General features: G+C 31.5%; 2 pseudogenes; both read right to left on the minus strand.

Annotated features, from left to right (window-relative positions):
- LOC18043032 overlaps nucleotides 1-3,075 on the minus strand; it is a 3,485-nt pseudogene extending 410 nt beyond the window's left edge.
- A 981-nt stretch (nucleotides 3,076-4,056) lies between these two features.
- LOC18043034 lies at nucleotides 4,057-6,046 on the minus strand (annotated as a pseudogene).
- Between the last annotated feature and the right edge of the window lie 3,389 nt (nucleotides 6,047-9,435).

Here is a 9,435-nt window from a genome sequence, read left to right on the forward strand (position 1 = left end):
TTTTGATTCCCTTGGGATGGAGCTGTATCTTCCTGACAAAATCAACAAGGGTTAATTTTCAGATGAGGCATTTAATTAGATGATACGAGTAAAGAAATTAACAGAAAGAATTAGTCATCCTCAACTTCGGACGTCTACTTGACCGAAGGCTAAATCTAAACCTCGTGAAATTTGGACACCATTTCAGAAAGTATATATATACATATACCACTTTTGATCTCTAACAATGAATACTTCTGATTCGTGACGCTTTGCCTCTAACTTTGAAAAGTTCTCGATCTTCCAAACATGCTTATAAATGGAAGCAGATGTCAATTTCGTCATGGAAAGGCACTCTCCTTTGCATTTGTTCCTTTCTTTAACCAGTACTTCTGCTCCAAAAACACACGTATCGTCCACAAGATATCCATTCGAAGCATCGTTAAATTCTTCAAGCGGGATGAATTGATCAAAACCCCATTCAAGCTTCAATCCATGAAAACGTCTTCTTTTCCCATGGCATCTAGCACATGATGAAGTGACCCCAAATCACGATTAGCTCTTAGGTAAATAATTAAGAACAAAATAATCGTGAACACTGTTGAGTATGATAATCAACCTTGAAGAATCAAGAACTCGTCTTTGTTCTGATCAAGCACAAAGAGGCGGAAAATTGGATAGACTTCCCAGCCAAAGCCAAGCGAACTTGTGTCTGCCATTTCCAAGTAGAGTGAGATGTGATCGTTCACATTTTTGTTTTCATTTCCATTTGGGTAGACAACAAGTTTCCTGAAACCATCATGAATTCATAATAACATATTAGATTATGAATTATAATTTAGTAACAAGGTAATCTGAATATTAATTCACTAAGTTTTAGGTCATACCACTTGTGGCCTCCAGCATCAAATTCCAAAGATTCATAAATTTCCAATTCATTCTCCACAAGAGATGAAAATTCATGTATTTTGAGTAAGAAATGAGCCGGTGGTACGTGTGAAATGGATCTTGAAATTGCCGTCAAGAGTAATTTTAACATTGATAAGAAGATAACAAGCTAAAAATGTTCAATTAATGCACATATATAAACATACGTAGAGAAGGGAAGCTGAGGAAAGAGTTAGACAACATACCAACTTGGTCTACAAAGTCATTTTCCATTGCAACAAATCCCTCCAAATTACAATAATTTCTCGAGTATTAAAACTAGTACTGAAGACAGATTTATTAAGATAAGATTTTTCAAGGGTTACAGGTCTCTCAAAAATAATATTTCTTCTTTAAAATATCTAAAAGGGACAATGGCATATATAAAGCACCAAGGTTGAGGGTTTATACAATTCAACATTAAATTTTCAGAAAGAGTCAAAATAACTATTGATATTCGCTAAGTTTTGGAAACTGGTGGTTGCAAGAATGGAATGGAAAGGGGAATGCAAGGGGGGGAAGGGAGATTGATTCTTTAATTTGTTTGGTTTGGTCAAGGAATATTGATTTCTTTGCTTGGTTGCAAGAATGGATGGTAAGGGGTAAGAAAACAACTACAATACAAATGAACAAGAATATGTACCCTCCACTCAAAAAACGTCTATTTCAACGAGCTGAAGCAGTATTTTAGTTGTTCTATTTTCTATTATCAAATATTATAAAATTAGCTTCCAAAATTTAGGCCTGATTTTGTATTATGGTTGAGGAGCACTTAGTGTTCAGTAAATATTTATTAATCTAATCTTAAAGTTAAGTTGATTTTATTTCACGCTCGTAAAATAAAAAAATCTATTGCGACTGGCAGAATACAGAGAGAAAAAAAAGGGGCAACAGTGAATAAGATATCACACGCTAAACCTATAAGAAGCATCTCCATCTAGTTTCCATGTGGAGACTTAACAACCAATTAACCACCAATTATCAAGCGGCGGCAACTGAATTTCTTTGTCAAAATATATGGGTACGATGAGATTAACTCTTGTTATGAGAATAAAATTAAAAAATTGGCATCCCAATTTTCTTGCAAGAGTAATAATGCTTATGATTCCTCATATCTTGCTTTGATACCATTTGTGATTTCGAGCATCGAAAACTTGTGATTCCTCATATCCTGCGTCTAACTTTGAAAACTTCTCGATCTTCCAAACATACTTACAACTGCTTGCAATTTCTTTCATAGATAGGCACTCTCCTTTGAATTTGTTTCTTTCTTTAACAAGCACTTCAGCGTCAAAAACACACGTATCTTCGACAAGGTATCCATTCAAAGCATCATTGAAAGCTCTAAGCGGGATGAATTTATCAAAACCCCATACATGCTTCAGTCCATTAAACCGTCTTTCCTTTCCCATGCAATCTATCACATTAAAAGCAACCACCGATTATGCATGCATTCAATTTCTTTCCTAAAGATTCGAGCAAAATTTTTGCTTTCAATATACAATTCTGGACATTAAATTTGATTTAACCTTGAACTACAAAGTAGTTGTCTTGGTTCTAATCAAGTAAGAACAGACAAAAACTGCAGAGACTTCCCAATCCAAAGTAAATGAACTTGTGCCTGCAATTGCTAAGTAGAGTGAGATGTAGTCTTTCACATTCTTGCTCTAATTTCCATTTGGGTACAGAACAAGTTCCTTGTAATAATTAATCGACATTAATAAATAATACACTAACATGATAATTAAATTTAATTACGTCAATTAAGGACACACACACACGCACACACATACATACATACATACCACTTGTAGCCTCCAACTTCAAATTCTCCTGATTCATATTCCTCTTCTGCTTTTTCCGCAAGTAATGAAAATGATTTTATTTTGACAATGTAATGAGCCGGTGGCGCTTTTGAAGTGGATCTTTCACTAGCTATTAAAGTAATTTTATACACCGATTGATTAATTAGGAAATAAAATAAGCAGCTGAAGATTTTATGTATATTAATTTGACCAAGAAGAGAAGGAGAGAGAACAGACATTCCACGGAAAAAAACTCTTCCAAATAATTGTCGAATGCACATTCTGCCTCGTGGGAATTCTCGGACGGCGTTTCGCGACCGAAACGGCAGCGTTTCGAGGCAGCTGTCTTTTGAGGGTGGTTCATGCTAAGTCCGATGATGGCTTCAGGAATGCTCCGCTTGATACAACTTAGTAGCTAATAACTTTGTCCAAATCCCAAATAAATAAGAGAAATAAATTTAAATCCAAATAAAAATGGAATTACAAAAACTGACTAAAAAACAAAGGCTAAATAGGGTAAATCCTGATAAAATATGAAAAACTGCTTTTAACTAATAAAATTCGTAAGTATCTCATTTAAATGTTACAAATGATCAATAAAATCTCACCCTTAAAAGTTGTGTGCCTTGCCCGCACTTGATCCAAAATATAGAGTCCAAGTTTTGCATATACTTTTAACAGTCGAATATACCAAAATCGAGAACAGCAGATCAGCTTTTTCTTCATGAAGAATATTAGCTTTTTTGCATTTATTTTCATTACAATAAGTTTCTTGCAACCACCATGAATTCAATGAGATATTAGACGGCCGTAGTTCAGTAATAAGAAAATCTGAATATTAAATGAATTAGTCTGACTATTGATATTCATCAAATTTCTGAAACTGGGTCAACAATTTGCTTTTCATTGTAATCCAGCGAAGGAAAAAAAAAGTAATAATAAATAAAGTTTGGTAGATAAATCAAAAGAAAATCATATAATAATATTCCATGTGATTGGATTAATTGTTTCAGTTGGTTTCACTGCCTTCGATTTCTCTCTTACATCCCAATTTTCTTTGTACCAATCACTTCTTTCTTTTTGGAAATCAAAATCTTAGAAGAAAGAAGAATTACTGCCAAGAGCATATAATAAATCTTCACGTTCATAGATGCATAAAATTAGATCACCAAAATCACACTAAAAGTTAACTGGACAACTGAAACAATAAGCAACATAGCTATAATTTGGAAATCCAGGAGAGAAATAATTTTCTTGCAAGCTAAAATAAATTTCCTAGATTAGCCAGGATGGCAGTCAGCATCACACAATAAAAGAACCCAATTGGACGACAAGTAACTACTTGTTATATTGGCTCGGAAATCCCAAGCACAGTGACCTCAGCCTCCACCACGCAAACGTCATTCACTAGGAACCCAGTCTCTGGATCATTTAACTCACTCAATGAAACGAATCTTGGGCAGCCCCAGCTAGACTTTGGTGTATGGAACCAGAATTTATCTGCTAGAGTAAAAGGAGCGCTCTCGTAATATTATTTGGATTTGCCTTCAATTAATTAAGCTGACTTACTAATTGCATGTAAAGACACACATTTTACCTTGAAAAGATTCATGCTTTGCCCCAGTTGATCCCAGATTCGCAATGTGAACTCTGCATAAACTTGAACATTCTCAACTGTGAAATTTTCCAAAATCAAAAACATGGAAAGATGATCGGCAGCACCAATGTCAATTCCCGCGGGGTGGAGCTCTATCTTCCTGAAAACAATGATTTGGAACTTAGTTGTAGATTCACTAAATACCTTGCCTCAAGAAGGTATTTACATATATATTCTGATTTGGAAAAAGAAAAAAATTGAAGCTTAGATACCATTTGTGATTTCCGGCACCGAACGCTTGTGATTCCTTATATCCTGCGCCTAATTTTGAAAAGTTGTCGATCTTCCATACATACTTAGAACTATATGCATATTTTTCCATGGATAGGCACTCTCCTTTGACTCTGCTTCTTTCTTTAACAAAGACTTCAGCTCCAAAAACACATGTATCCTTGACAAGGTATCCATTTGTAGAATCGTTGAAAGCTTCAAGTGGGATGAACTGATCCAAACCCCACTGAAGCTTCAACCCATTAAACCGTCTTTCCTTTCCCAGGGCATCTATCACATTACAACCGACCACTGATTATGCAATTCTTTATCTAAAAGACTAGAACAAATTTTTGCTGCAGTATTTTCTGTATTTAATTTGTAAAATACTGACGACCACACTAGATAAGTTTATAAACATATCATATCGTCAAAATTGTAAAATGTACGTAGATCATTAGAAAATATGATCAAGATTAACATTTCGAAAGTAGAATATAATATAACCTTGAACTACCAAGTAGATATCTTGGTTCTGATCAAGTAAAAACAAACGAAAAACTGCATAGACTTCCCAACCAAAAGTAAGTGAACATGTATCTGCCATTTCTAGGTAGAGGGAAATGTGATCTTTCACATTCTTGCTCTCTTGGGGTATATAACAAGTTTCCTGCAATAATTAATTAATCAACATAAATACACTAATAAATGATACTACCAAGCAAAGACTATCATTCAAAAGTTAGGTTCAAATCGTGATCACATTAGGGTTGGGGAGTTGTTGTTTTTTTTTTTTTTAATCATTATAGTCTAACGGCAGCCCAATTTTCTTGTCATCTTTGAAAAGTGATTTTGAACCCGGGATCTGATGTTTCACCACAAAAGATTTTACCAATTTAACTAAATAACACTCAGCCCGTAGGTTGAGGTGTCGTTTGATTATTAATATCAAGATGGAATAATAATAATAATAATAATAATAATAATAATAACGATAATAACAAAAGAAAAGGTGGTGGCATAAGTTATTTAATTTACTGCAATAAAGGAACTATATATATATAGATATATATGCACACGCACGCACGCACCACTTGTAGCCTCCAGCTTCAAATGCTCCTGATTCGTACTTCTTATGAACTGCTTTTTGGGCAAGTAATGAAAATGATTTTATTCTTAAGCTAAAAATGTACAAGAATATTGAAAAATATGATATTATTTAATCCTAATTAATCAATATACATACACTAATACCGTAACAGTAGTGGTTCAAGAGGTTCGGGTTCGAATTCGGATTACACTAGGGTCGAGGAGTTGCTTGATTTATATCGCAAAATGGGAAAAATAATAATAATAATAGAAATAATAAAGAAAGGAATGGTGGTGCCTTGAGTTATTTAATATACGGCAGTCAAGAAAATAAATATACGTATCACTTGTAGCCTCCGGCTTCAAAGAAACTGTCCATCTCTGTTAACAAGTTCTCCAAAGAATTGTTGATTTTTATTGATTAGAAATAAAATAAATTAAATTCTATCCAAACTGAAATTACAAAAACGACTGAAATACGACCAGTTTGACTGATTATAATTTCTAATTGAATTTTACCAAAACAGAACCATGATTAATTGCGTACACCTTGCATATTAACAATCAAAAGACCTCTATGTTTGATGAAAATTTGGCATGTGGAAAGTGTCAATGTAGGAGCAATGATACCACTACCAGAAAAGAACATAACCTTCCTCCCTAGCATATAAACGTCAAACAATTACAAGACTGCTAGCTAACTCTTAAAAGGTACTGAAGTCCAAAACAGAGCCACGATTATCAGTTGCTCATTTATTGCATTGACAAATGAATAGTAGCATGAATTTGATCATCATCATTAGTTCTGAAACGAATTGGCTGACAAAGGGGAAACTAAATTCTGCTTGGGCAATGTGAAAATACGACAAAGCATACTAAAATCATGTGACGTGGGACCCGAAAACTTATAACCTCAACCCCGAAACAAAGTCTCAGAAATTTATAAAAGGGTCCGCCTAACTTACGTTCAACGTAAGTTACGCTCAGCCCGTCCAATTTTATATAGTCCCCCTATACTCTATACTATTTATATTTTATTCATAAATATTATAAATTTTTTGAAATGTAAAATTTCGTTTAATCTCCTCTACTCAATTTTATTTTATTAAAACCATAGAGTATGAATTCGCCCCCATAATTTTAAATTCTCAAAATAACCTCCATTTAATTAAAAATATAATTATTTTTAAATGAATTATAATTATAATTATAATTTTATTATAATCATAAATATTTTTTTAATAGATTATTGTTATTAAAATAAAATTTTGTTTAGCCCCCTCTACTCAATTTTATTTTATTAAAACCATAGAGTATAAATTCGCCCCCATAATTTTAAATTCTCAAAATAACCTCCATTTAATTAAAAATATAATTATTTTTAAATGAATTATAATTATAATTATAATTTTATTATAATCATAAATATTTTTTAATAAATTATTGTTATTATTAATAACGATAATAAAAAATATTATAATTAATTAATCTATTAACAATAATTAATAATATTTTTATTAAATTGTTAGTAATAATAATAATAATTAATGATAATCAACATATTTATGATTATAATAAAATGGAATAAACACTGAGTCTATATTTATATAGGAGACTCTTTTATATTTCTATACATTTTAATTTCAAGTACTTTTAGGATTTTTTTGTTACCTTCATAAATAATGATTTTGTAGGCATCTCATTATTAAACGGTCATTTTTAAGTGCTTTTTGCTAAGTTGTTACACATTCGAGGATGTAAACACATTTTTCTTGCTTCTATTTTTTAAATACAAAATTATTTTTATTGGGTCAAGCTTAAAATTCTGACAGAAATTATCATTCATTGGTCTCTTGAAACCCGCTAATGAGTATTTAAAGTCGAAGGTAGCATTAGCAATATATTCACTATTAGTTAGATAATCATTAATTATTATTATTATTATTATTATTATTATTATTATTATTATTATTATTATTATTAACAATTTATAATGCTTTTTATTCTTGTTATTAATAATAACAATAATCTATTAAAAAATATTTATGATTATAATAAAATTATAATTATAATTATAATTCATTTAAAAATAATTATATTTTTAATTAAATGGAGGTTATTTTGAGAATTTAAAATTATGGGGGCGAATTCATACTCTATGGTTTTAATAAAATAAAATTGAGTAGAGGGGGTTAAACAAAATTTTACATTTCAAAAAATTTATAATATTTATGAATAAAATATAAATAGTATAGAGTATAGGTGGACTATATGAAATTGGACGGGCTGAGCGTAACTTACGTTGAACGTAAGTTAGGCGGACCCTTTATAAAAAGTGATACTACACACCGTACTAAAACCATGTGACGTGGGTCGTCAATCCTTGGTTCTTTTACTTTTTTATTTTTTGATTTTTTTCCATTGACTTCAGAATTTGTTTTACTCCTCTCTGTGGCGGCACTTTACACTCGTCACTACTAGAAAAACAAAGTTATTATGACAGAATTTTTGTAAGATATTTAAAAATTAATTATTTATTACAAAAATAAGATAGATTCGTGATAGAATTTTTATGTATCATAAAAACATGCTAGATTTGTAATAGCTTATTTATCTATCACATACACATGATAGCATATTAATATTTAATGAAACGGTGAGTTTTGAATGGATTAATTTAGGCATAGAACTACAACGTATCTTGAAACCACAAAAAAAAAAACCATAAGTGGTAGACTCTCCTTTGACTTCAAATGGCAAACCCTAATTTCTAAATCACACACAAAAACAAAATCACGCTGCTGACAAAAAATTTGGTCCTCTACTGCACTATTTGCCAACAACAAATTGCTACTCTTCGTCTTCGTCTTTGTTAAGGAATCTCATTTGAGCAAAATGGTCAGCAAAGCATAGGATTGTAACAGTTGCAATTCACAGTTACAAGTTGATGACTTGGCATGCCAGCTGGCACCTGGTGGTTATATAGTTTCTTGTACACGTGAATATTAGTTTTCGTTTTGTTATAGTAGCTATTAAGCATGTTTAGCATGTTTAGTTAGCTAAGCAAAATTAGTTGTGTACAGTTTCTTTTGTAATTTTTGATGAATGAAGTAGAAAACAAATTTCCAGAATCTTCTTATTTTCTCTCAATATTTTCTTAGTTTCCAAACGTCTTGAATCTTATATGTCTTCATCCTTACTCTTCGACCTGCTGCTGCTACTACTTGCCGATGAACAACACGCACAAGTTCAGCTAGGTCTTTACTTCCTCTTTTTCTTATATTATATTCTTTTGATTTGATTTGATTTGATTTTTCTGTGATCTATACGCCGTTTATTTTGATTGATCTGATTGCTATTCTATGATGTTGTTTATTTTTTGGTGAACCATTAGCTTTCAATTGATTTTGATTTATTTGCTAGATCTAGGGTTTTGTATTGGCTTATTAGTTTAGTAGTTATGTATCGACATGTTTTTTTCTTTAATTTTGATTTTTCTTACTTCTCTCATTCTAATTTAGATAATTTTAGGGTTATGCTTGAATTAATTATTCTTTTAATCAACTTAGGGTTGGATTTTAATTGATTCTAAGTCTCATCTCTGTTCCCATTCAAAAAATAAGTACGCACAAATAGTTTTCATTTTATTCTCAGTCATTGCCATGTGATAATTTTGTTTCTTTGAATTAATTTATTTTATCTTCGGTTAATACACTTCTCTTTGAATTAATTGAGTTTGTTTGAATTAATCATGGCCATGTGATGAAG

This window comes from Citrus clementina, unplaced genomic scaffold (genome assembly GCF_000493195.1).
Source record: "Citrus clementina cultivar Clemenules unplaced genomic scaffold, Citrus_clementina_v1.0 scaffold_5, whole genome shotgun sequence".
NCBI lineage: Eukaryota > Viridiplantae > Streptophyta > Magnoliopsida > Sapindales > Rutaceae > Citrus > Citrus x clementina.